General features: G+C 42.2%; 1 long non-coding RNA gene across 1 annotated transcript in view; it reads right to left on the reverse strand.

The window, feature by feature from the left end:
* LOC138759019 (uncharacterized) overlaps positions 1-11,041 on the reverse strand; it is a 400,714-nt gene extending 389,673 nt beyond the window's left edge. The window contains exon 1 of the long non-coding RNA XR_011354590.1: positions 10,813-11,041. This is a non-coding gene — a long non-coding RNA (uncharacterized lncRNA). The remainder of the gene's footprint in view (positions 1-10,812) is intronic.
* Positions 11,042-13,837: the final 2,796 nt, after the last annotated feature.

Consider the following 13,837-nt stretch of genomic DNA (forward strand, 5'->3'; position numbering starts at 1 on the left):
AAATTTTACATTTTTGAATTTAGATATACAGCATGATAACAGGCCCTTCTAGTCCACGAGCCTAAGCAGCTTCCCATGTCATTGGATTGGCTGAGATAAGATCGCTCTCTCGCCCCATCAAATGTTCTGTAAACAAAATATTGTTTTCCCTTCCCACTGAGTAATCCCTAGTCATAGCACATTGGGTACTAAAAATCCACACTTTCCCATCCTTACCTGTCCAACAAAAGCAGGGAGTATTCGAGGGCTGCAAAGTGTGACACAATCTTGAGATATGACTGATTAAATCGCAACAAGTATACTTCACGATGGAGTAGACATTTAAAAGCTCTATAAACGACTATGGGTACAAGTTGCCTGAAGGAAATGGTCCTTCAAATATACATGGAGCAGACATGAGAGAAACAAAGTAAAGCAAGTCAGTATCCAGTGATACTGTGGTGTGGCACAGGGATGTGGCGTTCAAAATAATGAGGGGTGTGGATCATGGAAATGATGAAGAATCCTGCTCCCATTGGCAAGTGGGATTGTAATTACCATTTGGAAATGACTGACAAAAGAACAATTGCGAAAATGAGCAGTTTATTTTTCATAGAGGGATTGTCATCATCTTAAAAATGTACCCCGAAGGTTTAATGGAGTCAAATAAAATAGGAATCCACAATTTGCAGGTTTATGGGGACGAAGCCAAGGCAATGGACGACATTGGAGAGATGGTTAAAGAGCCTACATAAGCATTTGGAGCAAACATTCCTTTTGCATGGTGGAAGATTCTTCAATTTAGAGCCAATAATTGCGTACTTTCCAATTACAAGTCTTGTTTCAGTGTAGCGAACAGAAACTAACCATTTTTTTTCTCAGCAGTAAACGGATCAATCCATAATGTGCAAGAAAGACCATACTTAATCAACACCTCCCAAATTTCTTAATTAAAAGTGGCCTTCTATGTAAACACTTCCAATATTCTCTGCACTTTAGCCTGAAGCAGAATGGGGACTATTTGTGGGCTGATTAACCTGATATCAGCAATTATAAAAATAATTCAGAAAAGCAGCAAGGAAATAGTTCTGCACATCTGGTTCAAAATTTACCAGACCGTAGAAGATATGAAAAAGGAAGTAGATAGAAGGGGAGGAGGTTTGGTGGGAAGGCATGGGGGTCAGGAAAGATTGTGTACATTGTTCAATAAAATCCACTATTTATTCCAATGAAGCCTAAAAATACTCCAAAAGAACACCAAAAGCTGGATGTTGCATGGAAGGCAATTCAAAATTCACTTTGTCAGTCAGCCTTGATGTCCACACAGATGTTATAGGCACCAATGGTCAAGCTATTTATTTTAATAAGGTTTGACAAGGAATATCTCATGTTCCTTGGGCCCATATCTTTGATCTTGAGATTATTCCCTCAGCACAGGACATCAGTATAAGCAATTATTGGTAACCGGTGGCAACCACCACCCCACAACTAGCCCTGGGTCAACCCTCCAGAATATTTTCAACCATTACATCAGTTAATCTTCCCACTTCCACTCATTAGCTGTCACTTGTAATTGCAAAGGATACTCTTCAGTTAGACACATTGCAAACGCAGAATATCATAAAGGACCCCCATCACCCTGGTCACAACCTCTTCTCAGTACTACGTTTGGGCAGAAGGTACAGAAGCCTTAACACCTCTAAGTTCAAGAACAGTTTCTTTCAACAGCTCAAAACACAACTCACATCTTGAGGAAGAACTCAGGCCCAAAAAGTCAGTAATATAACAGACTTCAGATTTATTGTGAGAGTATATACATGACATCACATTCAACCCTAAGATTCTTTTACCTGCGGGCAAGGCAGAATTACCACATTCAGTAGTTTTTTTTTGCACTGCCCATGTAAAAAAAAACCAAATGTAAACAGCTGACTACAACAGAGAGGAAAAAAAAACCAATAACGTGCAAAAGCAAGAGTCCTTAAATAAGTCCCTGATTGAGTTTGTTGTTGAGGAGTCTGATGGAGGAGGAGGAGCTGCTGTTCCTGAACCTGGTGGTGCGAGTCTTGTGACATCTAGGCCTCTTAATCTATGGACGCCGCCGGAGACTAGCTGAGCTCCTCCAGCATTTCTGTGCTTTCACTACAATCACGGCATCTCCTGTGTTTCACTCTCCCCTTTCCAACAGCGATCAGATTCTTGACCCTCCCCTTCTTATTTGAATCAGGAACTGCTCTGACACCAAGACTGTCGGCACTATGGCTGTCTCTGTTTTTAGCACTAGGATAACTGTGAATATTTATTATGATATTTTTTTAATTTATAGTCTCTTTTATTCAGACAAACTATTATAGTTGTTTTGTTCACAAAGTACCTGTTCAGCTGCAGCCAGTAAGAATTTCAACACACATGTACATTGTAAAAAATATAGGCAATAAATTCATTGTCTTAGCATAACAGGAACAAGCCCTTCATTCAAAGTCCCTGTGCCAAGCATGATGCCAAATCAAACTAAAGCTTTGCTGTTTGCACATGATCAATCTCCCTCCATTCCCTTCACATTCAGGTGTCTGTCTGGAAGCCCCTATTGTACCTTCACTCAACACTACTCCTGGCTGCCCATTCCAAACACCTAGCACTCCTCAATAACACATTTTCCCCGTGCATCTCCTTTAAACACTACCCACTTCCCCACCTGGAACACGTCCTCTAGCACATGACGTTCTTATCCTGATTGTCTACCCTACCAATGCCACACACGGTTTTACGAACTTCTAGCACAGGGGTGTCAAACTCAAATTCACGGAGGGCCAAAATTAAAAACTTGGACTAAGTTGAGGGCCGAACTAAATATTTATTGAAATTTTTCAACAACATCTGCATGTTTTCTCTTCTTTCAACATATGTAATGTTAAACTTTAGGATATAACTTTAGGAGGATAATGTTGCAGGTCAGGAGTAGGGAGCTCAAGTTCACCCTTTGCTTGACCTGAGGGAAACCTATTTGGTCCCTGTGGAGATGTAGTCAGCATTCACAGGCTGTGTCCATTTTGGCCTGCATCAGGACTCAGCATTTCCTGCTCACTCCTCAGGCTCTAGGCCTCTATTCACCCTCGACCCACCATCCCTCTACCTAACCAGTCCTTTACCCAACCTCTACTCACCCCTCACTCCACTCGCTCTGCCTCTACCCACCCCATCCTATACACGCCCCTCTACTGCCTCTCCCCTCAACCTGTTCCTCCCTCTACCCGTCTCTCACCCTCTAATCACCCCTCCCCTACTCACCCTGCCCCTCCCATTTTATCTCTTCCCTATCCACCCCTCCTTCTACTCATCCCTCTCTCTAACTGCCCCTCGCACCACCATAACTTCCCCTGCCCATTACTCCTCACCTACACCCTCTGCCCACCCCTGCTTACCTACCCACTCAGGCCCAGAGCGCTGCCGATCAGCCTTTGCGGACAGCCACCATCTCTCTCTTCACGTGCAGGGCCGAACCAGCCGTCCCTGGGGTCCGTGCGGGTGCAAGCGCTGAAGGCCATGGCAACCAGGAGAAGTGCGCTCGCGCTGTGGAAGGGCCGTCCGGTGCCAGTCACGCGGGGCTCGCGCTGCCCGGGGGCCGTGTGCAGCCTGCCATGCCCGTCGCGCCGACAGGAAATCCGCCGCACCGCTCGACAGGTGGGAGAAGCGACTGGTTGTGTGGGGAGCCTTCCAACCGGCTTGCCGGCTGATGACATCGACAGACTTCTCGTGTTACAATTTCTCGTTTTACAATGGGCAAGGATGTGCAATGAAGGGGGAGGATGGTGGAGGTGACATTACCAAAAAACAGCATCGGCTCTCGCTGCAGGGTGGGCCACCTCTAATACATTTTTGAAATGATCTTGCGGGCCAAATATAATTATATCGCGGGCCAGAGTTTGACATGTGTGTTCTAACAGGTTATCCCTCAGCCTCATTCGTCTCAAAGAAAACAATCCATATTGGTCCAGTTCTGCCATCTATCCTTCTCTACCAAAGAATAGCCTTGCTTCACATGATCACGGCAGCCTCCTTCAATCTCCATTTGACTTTTTCCACTCCTCTGATATTCTTTGGAAGTTAATGCTCACCCTTATTTGAGACTCTTCACTCCCTTAAGAAGAACCCTGCTCTCCAGCATTTCTTCCAAAGTCCTACCACCTCACTTCCAACTCATCAATTTAAAACACTTTCTCAAAATCTTCTTTTTTCTTCCCTGGTACTTCAAACCATTCTTTATACAAAGCAACACGGAGGTGAAAAACATCCCTTAAACTTATTAATTGGTGAGACACAGCAGCCCGCACCCTATTTCCATTTCTTCAAGTGCTGATTGGAGTAAGTGAGGTCAGGTGAACGGAGGAGCAGCAGTTAGAATTTAAAATGGAGTGAGGCAGCAGCTAGAAGCTGTTTGGAGGAAAGATATTATTATAAAAGTGAGTGGCTGTGTAGTGTTCATTAAGGGAGTGGATTAGGCAAGAATTAGAAGTAAGAGCGGGCTACCCTTTTTAAGGAGTTTAAAGGATTCGTTTGATGTGGGTGAGGGCATGTTTTATGCATTATATATTTTGTTCCTCGAGTCAGGGGCAGCATGGTTGGTGTAGCAATTAGTGCCATATCTTTACTGTGTCAGTGATTGGGACTGGACCTGGGTTCAAATCCTGCACTGTCCTTAAAACGTTTATATGGTCTCCCCATATCTGGGTGCTCAGGTTTCCTCCCACCCTTTAAAAATGTACTGGAGTGTAGTTTAAAGGGGTGTAAAATGGGTGGCATAGACTTGTAGCCCTAATTGGTCTGATATACTGCTGTATATTTGATCCAATAAACAGTATGAATGGCAGCCAAGGTGGGAAATGCTCCTCTTGTGAGCAGTATCTCTGATGACTTCATCTGCAAGAAGTGTATCCAGTTAAGGATTTGGAGCTGGATCATTTAAGAGGCAGAGAGGGCAAAAGACAGGAGTTACAGGGACACGATCCCACCTAGGAGGGTAGATGGGTGATGATCAGGAGCGGGAAGAGGCAGGCAGTGCAAGTCACCCCTGTGGATGTTCACCTCCATGACCAGTTTACCATTCTGGATATTGTTGGGAGGGAGCTACCAGGGCTGTGTGGCTAAAGACATGGTGAAGGAGGGAGAGTTCTAAGTTTCTGGATTCATTGACCTCCCTTCCAGGGAAGGTGGGACCTGTTCTGATGGGATGGTTTGCAGAATGATGCTAAGATTGGAGGTGTTGTGGATAGTGAAGAAGGTTGTCAAAGTTTGCAGACCAGATGGGGAAAAATTGGCTTTAAAAAAAAGCACCGATGGAATTTAATGCAGGTGAGTGAGGTGTTGCATCTTGAAAGGGTAGAACAGAAGGATCTGGGAGTACAGCTACATAATTCCCTGAAAGTTATATCACAGGTTGGTAAGGTTGTAAAGAGAGCTTTTGGCATATTGGCTTTCATAAATAAAAGTACTGAGTACAGGAGTTGGGATGTTAAAATTGTAGAAGACATTGGTGAGGCCAAATTTGGAGTATTTTGTGCAGTTTTGGTCCCATAACTACAGGATAGGAAGATTTATTAGGATGTTGCCTGGACTTCGGGAACTGAGTTACAGAGAGAAGTTAAACTAGTTAGGACATGGGTTAAGAGTGAAACGGGAAAAGTTTAGGGTGGGACAGGAGGGGGAGCTTCACAATGGTGGGAGTGTGGCCAGTTGAGAATGCGAGCTCAATTTTAATATTCAAGAAGAATTTGGATAGGTACGTGGAAGGGAGAGGTATGGAGGGCTATGAACTGGGTGCAGATCAGTGGAACTAGGCCAAAAAAAGGGTTTAGAAGGACTGAAGGGGCCTGTTTCTGGGCTGTAGTGTTCTATGATTCTAATATTGTCTTCTGATCATTTTCATGGGTAATCTATGAGCTGTTCGAAAGTAAGTTTCTTCCAGGATCCTCACATTAGTTGTTGATATTGGGGTAATCCTGTTCCATATTCCACGAACACTGCTCCTTTGTCTCCACAGATGCTCCCTGTCCCATTGAATTCCTCCAGCAGTTTTTTTAATGAACTATGTTGATGCAATTTAAATTCTGGTTTGGCTCATTTGTAGCTGGTCATATTACCCCAAAATTCAAAATCACCTGGGATGATTATAAGGCTAGTTTGTATGGAAGAAAGGTGGAATGTTGGGATTTGGAATGAAGTGCTGTTAGTGAAGCTGAAATAGTCATTTTCAGTGGATTGATGAGTGCAGGGGGCCAAAATCGACTACAGCTTAGATTTTTTTTCACGGTTGGTTTTCTCCTAGTTTTATTTTTCTGAGTTGAGTTTTCGTCAGCTTTTGATGAATGAAATGCAGTGCAGTTGCCTGAAGCCAATTGCCTTGTGTGCCTCGCTCTATCACTATGTAACAGTCTCGCTCTGTAGATGTTATTCCTCTGAATTGATTAAAGATATGACATGTTATTTCAAAGTCCAGCCAGATGGAAGCAGTGGCCAAGGAAGTGTTCCATGCCTCGACTTTGTCAGAGGGCTGTTTTTCCTTGGGTAGGGAAACTGCTCTGCCCAAGATCACAAGAGATTGCAGAGAGTTGCAAATGCTGCTCATACCCCAATTCAAACCTCTCTCTCCCTTCTATTGACCCCATCCACACTTTCTGCTGCCTTGGAGAAGCAGGCAACCTACTGAAGGACTCTTCCCACTTGGCCACATTCCCTTCTACCACCTCCTGATGGGAAGAACATTCATGTGTGAAATAACGCATCACCAGGTTCAAGGATGATTTATTTTTGTTGCTATTAAATACCTGAATGATCCTCACACTTGTAATATGTTATTACCCTTATTCTATTATGACTTGTCTTCTCTGTAATCCTGTAATGTGCTTTATTTGCTGTACTCCTGCATGGCACTCAAATCAACCCCTTTCATAGTACCTTGGTACCCATGACAAAAAATTAACATAAACTTAACCTGTCTTAGATTGGGGCAGTGTGTATGGAATCCAATTTTATTAATGACATAAAGCAAGATCAGTGAAGATTATACAAATGTCTGCAAAGGGAGATGGGCAGGTAGTGTTAGTGGGCAAAAAGTTGTTGGATGAAATTTGATGTAGCAAAGTGAGGTTACCCTACATTGGTAGAAAAAGAAAAAAAATACTTTGGCTGTTCTCTCACAGTCAACACTGAAAGGTTCAATGGAAAAACCCAAGTAATTTAAGGTTGCCTAGTATTGCAGAGCACTAGACCATAAACATCCATTTCATATGGGCTTTATGTCACCAATTTCTTGCTCTTCCCTGAAACCCACAAGCAGGTTAAATCTGCTGGTGACCAGTTCTTCTTGCCTTTGTCCACCGCACTGCTTCTCATCTAAAGCATTTCCTCTTGTGCTGTCTCAACACTGCTGCAACTTTTCCAATTCTCTATAATTTCTAAAGTTTCCAGTCTATTGGCAGTAATCACCTACCTGGCAGCATAAACATTTAACCCCTTGACATTCTAAACCCAAGCAAGGAGAGTTGAAAAATGCTCGATTTTTTTCTTGAGATCAAATCTAGCTTTATCTTCCTTGAGGAAGGGCTCACGCCCAAAAAGTCAGGAATATATTTTTATTTCCTAAGGATGCTGTGAGACTGGTTAAGTTCCTTCAGCATTTCTGAGTGCTTTTTCCTACATTTGTGTTTCACTCTTTATCTTCCTCAACCTGGCTGAGCTTGATTCCACTCCCTTTCTCCAAATAAATGCCATTATTATGGGACCTTTGAGTACTAGCTTTGTTGTCTTTTGATTGGATGAACTTGTTTCTGTCCCATGCTAGCCCCCTTGCCCTCATCTTTTCTGACCATTGATAGAATTGGCATTCTAAATATCATCAGCTCTGCATTCAATGCCTGCTGTTATCCCACACCTCCCCGCCCAACTGCTCGGCGCTCCCTCCCCCACCATAACCACCACTCGGTCTATCTCTCTTCACTTTCCAACCTTTATCTCCATTTCACTCGTAGTTCGCAGGGTCGGCATCAAGAGGGGACAATTGCTTGCTGTGCCCACCAAACTATCCAGGCCATCCCTTGCTATCAGACCCACCCCACTCCCTCTTATGTCAGTGTTTAGTGACACCTGACACAATAAAAAGTGTCCTCATGCCTCAAGTTGGAGGGGGGGGGAGAATAGTGTTAACAACAGGTAGGTCCTTGCCAGCAACCACACTACTCCTCCCCTCCCACCTCTGAGATCAACAGGCCCCTGCCAGCACTCCCTAGCCAGCCTAACAAGCCCCCCTCAAAATTGCTAATGCCCCCCTTAACATGCATTCTGGTGTAGTTTATATTCGCCATAAGCCTACTGGTTCCCACAACCAACTTTAACATTTCGACCTGAAATGTGGATGATATCTTTCCCTTTACAGATGCCACCCTAGTTCCTCCAGTATTTGTATTTTGCCTCCGATTCTAGCACTTTGAGCCTCTAGGCTAAAGCAATAGGTCAACCTTTATCAAAGTTAGTTAACACAAAAACAATGACGTATAAAAGTGTCAAGAGAAAAGCCATATGTTGCACTTGTTTCTTAAGTGTATATGCATGCTCAGTCTATATTACAAGGCATTCTCTTTTAAAATTTATCATGCCATCAAAAACCATGTAAGCATATTAAATTATTCTATCAATTAACTATTAACAAATGTGCAAGTATGCATTTAACCAGTTCTTTGCAGACTCAAGTAATTTACTTTTTATTTAACTAAATAAAATGTTCTCAGATTCGTATTCACCCTTCATTGAAAGTGATTCAGCAAATTCAATGTGTCCTCCTCTATGTCAGTGGGACCAAACGCAGATTGAGCGACTTGAGTTCTGTCCATGGGTCTAAGTCGGAACTCCTTGTTGCCAGCCATTTTGATTCACCTGACCATTCCTCCACATACATGTCTGTCTTCCACCTACCTATTGCCCAGGTGAGGCCAAACGTAAACTTGAGGAACAGCATGGTATATTCAGCCAGTGTAACCTAAAACCTGGTATTTCTAATTTCAGCAAACTGTTTCCATCTGCCCTTTACCCACTGTCATTCTCTCAAACCTTCCCTCTCCGTCTTTCATTCAGCCACTATCCTATGGCCTTTTCACCTCTCCCCAGCACTCCATACTACTTCTCATGCATACCATCTCCTTTTCCCACTTCAGTCTTGAGATGTGGTCAATGGGTTGGGACCCCCATCTCTCCACAGCCCACTCAGTCCTTCCAGCTTCTCTCTGTTTCCTCAAGATTCCAGTATCTGCAACTCTTGTGCATCTCTATCACCCTCCGATTCTAGTCCTCTCAGTAATAAACTATAACTATAAAATGAAACTAAACTAAAGCTAGCGTTCCACAGGACTGATTAACTCTGCAGATTACTCTGGCTGCATTTGCAACCACCAGGGTAATTGCATATCCAGTGCTACAATTACTATTTGGCTACACATAATCAGAATACATTGTGTTCTGCAAAACTTCATAATGAATTGTTACACACAAACTAACAGAATAATTCACCCATTGTCATGAATCAAGGTTCCATTTATTGTCAGGTGCACAAAACACACAAATATTTTCCTTTGTTTACCCTCTAATGGCACAGAATCCTGGATGATTGCAGTACAATAAGAGGCCATTTGGCCTTTTGTGTCTGTGCCCTTTCTCTGCAGGCCTGCAAGCTTTTTTATTTCTTCAACATACAGTAAAGGTCCTAAGATCCAGATTTCTCTAGGATTGCGTCAGTCGAATTTTCCAGATTCATGGGCAGTACTTTCAAAATTCAAATTTAAGGAGAATAAAGAAGAGATGGACAGGTAAATTTTGAAAGTTTATTAATGAAACATTATTTCATATAAAATAGAAAACAAAATCCCAAATAAATATGAATATTTACACATGCACACAAAAGCCCGCTAAATTTAAAAAGCTTGAGAGTTTGAGAAGTCCATATTCTTGGGTGGTCCAAATTTCTGGCATCTGGACTTTGGACTTTTACTGTATATTTATCCAGTTCCTGTTAAAGCCACAATGGAATTTGTCTTCACCACATCTTCAAACAGGTATTATTTCCAATCTTTGTTACACAAAATAAGTCAATACCAAAATTCCTAAACTCTTGCCTTAGTGCTTTCCACATATCCATCTCACAGCATGCCTTTCCTATTCTCTGCATTGAATTTCGATGCACATTGACCTCTTCTCCATCGATTGTTTCCACTCATCGAGTGTTAACTGCATGGTTTGCATGACTTTCCTCCAGTGTTCCAAAGCCATGCAGTTTGGAAGGTTAATTGGCCACTGAAAATTGTCCCTCATGTAGATGAAGTGGGGAGGAGTGGATATCAATGTGGCACAAATTGATTACAGTGAAAATTAGGGAGGAGAGGAATGGGACTGTTTGATTCAGAATAGATTCAAAGGGCTGAATCATCTTTTATTTTAAAGAAATATGGAAAAGTATTTCTTTAACCAAGGAGTAATGGGAACCCCCTTTACATAATCTCAGACACGTGCACATTTGCAATGTGGAGACATAAATTGCTCAGATCGCTTCTATTTCTCCAACTATATTCACCACATCCTTTTACTTACTACTTCCTCAAGCCGAACATCCCAAGCTCATAACCAGTGTAATATCCTTGGGATTTTTTGTATTGTTGCATAGTAAGGCAAGCACAGAGATGAAATGGCTAAACAAATGTCCTTTACTAAAATTAATCATCGCTGAATTAACAGCACTAACTATCACATCAACATAGGAAGGTTGTACTATGAGTTGCATTTAGTTCTACTTACATATCCCCTATGTGGCACACATCAGAAGGAATGAATCAGAGTGGTTCAGGCAGAGAAATGGCTCATTCTGGAGTACAAATCTTCAGCGCCACAGCATCAAGACATCTCATTCTTATAGTGCATTCAGTTGGTTCTTGATATCAAGGAGGCCTCTCAGGGGAGGTCTTCAGAAACAACCTGAGTTGATTGCAACTGGCTGTGTTCTACAGTAAGTTTGGCATTCCGGCTCCTCATCTGAAATGAAGACAGGCAGGAACTAATCCCAAAATACATTTGCCAATCAAGTTCAATTGAATGTTACAGAGAAAGATTATTCAAATCCTCCTTTGAATTGTGAAGTTTTGGTAGCACTAAATCTATTTGCTGGAATCCCTGTTTCCTTATCTATATCTTGCCCCTCCTTTTATAATGCATGTCAAAGTCTTCCCCTTCCACTATGATTTTAACTAGCTGCCTAGATTCTCTTTGGGGGGGGGGGTGGGGGGGAGAAATCGATATCAGATTCTGTGATTAAACTCCCAGGAAGGGGTTGTGGGAAATCTTGCCACATAGTTGTGGTCAAACAAAATGTTTTGCCAATTTGCGGGATTACATTATGAAAAGTAGGTGAACTTATTTTCAGCAATTAAGTTTAGAAGCATCTCTTCAAACAAGTGTAATACATTTTAGACTCTATTCCTCAAAAGCTGTTGAAGTAATGAAAGTAGTTAAAAACTATGGAGAAGGGGAGGGTGTTTAAAATGTCAAAATTAAGCTTGCTGATATTGATAAAGATAAATTGAAACAGAATACCTGTCATCTATAAAATACTGTATATGTTGGTGTATAAGACAATATTTGAACCATCAAAATGTCACCCAAAAACCAGGGTCAGCTTATATGCCAAGTATAAAATCTGAACCTTTATCATAAATTAACAGCAGAGCAAAGGAAGCTAACTGCATGCACCAGTCGCCATTTGTAACAGCTGACGAGCAGCGAAGTCTCAGTGTTTCCTGGCAGGGTCCATCCGCCCAGTCCAACTGCCGTCAAGTTTTAAATGGCCTGTTACAGGAGCCAACAGTGGTTAATTTTAAAATGTAAAACTTTGGAGGGTAATCTGTTTTTAAAATATTTGGCAGTATCACTTCACTGGGAAGTGGGATGGTTGGGAAAGGACCATCAGGCCAGAAAGCTCTCGGCGGTATGTGCCAGACTTGAGGTAGTCTGTTTCAGCCAGCTCTGATACCTCACAACTTCCCCTCGCACATTTTCTTCCAATTGTCAGTGCTATCTCAGTCTGTGTGCTGTTACCAGTAACAGGAAGCCTCATTACAGGCAGAAGCCCACCCAGAAAGTTGTGAAAGGGAACAGTATTAATGGCATACAGTTATTTGGCTCAGCTGTTTGCTGAGTGTAGCCTGCAATATTTGTTGATGTGCATTATTGCATCTGAAGACCTCTCATTGCTTTTAATTTCATTCATCCCTGTTCAGCATCCTGCCTGACCTTGAGAACAAAAATGAAGGGTAGTGATACTGGATCCTGACAGAGAGAGACAAATAGGAGAACTGCAAGACCCTCGTGACAGTTGCAGACACACTTGTGACATTCTACTGCACCCTAAGGTACTAGAATAATGCCCATTTATTCTTAAGGTGACCATAACAATAGCCAATTATATGTCCTCTTTGTGTTCCTCACGGTCCATGACAGAGTGTTCAATGGACACTCACAGCTCAAGAAATATTGTGCCAATGTTGCATTTTTCTTATTAACAATTAACTCATTTCTTTAACTGCTTCAGAGTTGAGGAAAGAGATACAAGAGTATCGGAGCCAGCAGCTTCTTCCCACAGCAGTGAAAATGCTGAACGATATTCTTGTATATACAAAACAATATTTATCTATTAATTTATGAAATACTGGTCCTGCATATGGTATTGTTTGTGTGTCTGCGTGTTTTGCACCGAGGACTGCAGAGCACTGTTTCATCGAGTTGTACTTGTGGAATCAGATGACAATAAACTTAACTTGGACATTTCTACCTCACTTTTATCAACTACATGGTAACTGAAACCAAAATGGTGCTTTATTCCATTCCCATTTGTTACTATTCTAGAATGGGATAGTTATGTTTGAATAGCTCTGTTGATCATGGTCCCAGGAGGTCCTCTCTTCCTGAGCTTGTGAGGTCCGTCATCAATCCAGATAGAATGTGCTTCAGCTGAAAGTTAGTGTTACTTATGCTCATCCTGTAAGTGGTGAGGGGTATTAGTGGACTATGTATAAGTGTATAATACCCACTATAAGGGGTATTAGTTCTATGAGAAGGCCATAGTATTATTTCCATAGGAGTTCAGTTGTGGAGTGATGGGAGGGAGACGTTCATTGGGGAGAGGGACAGGAGATCATCATGACCTCCAGAAGTAGTTTCACTATGGATGGGGCTGGAGGTTGCAAAAATGTATTTTACTTGCAAGGCAAACATCCCAGTGCTGGGAAAGTAAGAACATAAGAAATAGGAGCAGAAGTCGGCCATCTGGCCTATCAAGTCTGTTTCGCCATTCAATTAGATCATGACTGATCTGATGATAGGCTCATCTCCATCTACCTGCCTTTTCCCTATATCCCTTTATTCCCCTACTATATAAAAATCCATCCAAGCTTATCTTAAATGTAATTATTGAGATCGCCTCCACTGCTTCAATGGGCACCGAATTCCACAGATGGACAGTTCTGCTTTTCCCAGAGGGTTGTCAAAGGCAGGAGACCAACAGGATTGAACTGGTCAAAAAGAAACATTGCACGGGAAATTAAATCATTCTGTGCATTCTCCTTGTGGAAATTATGTTAGGTTCATTGACTCAATTGAGTTTTTCAAGCAATGTAAAATGATTCAACAACAGTTGCTATCGTGCTTCATTCTGGAACGTCAATTTTTAATTGCAGATCACTCCAAAGTTATGCAATTCAACTTCCAGCAAATGTGTTTCTCCAAGGAGGTTCAACAGGATATTTATTTTCATCTTATGGCAATGGACAGC

The sequence above is a fragment of the Narcine bancroftii genome, chromosome 3, assembly GCF_036971445.1.
Source record: "Narcine bancroftii isolate sNarBan1 chromosome 3, sNarBan1.hap1, whole genome shotgun sequence".
NCBI lineage: Eukaryota > Metazoa > Chordata > Chondrichthyes > Torpediniformes > Narcinidae > Narcine > Narcine bancroftii.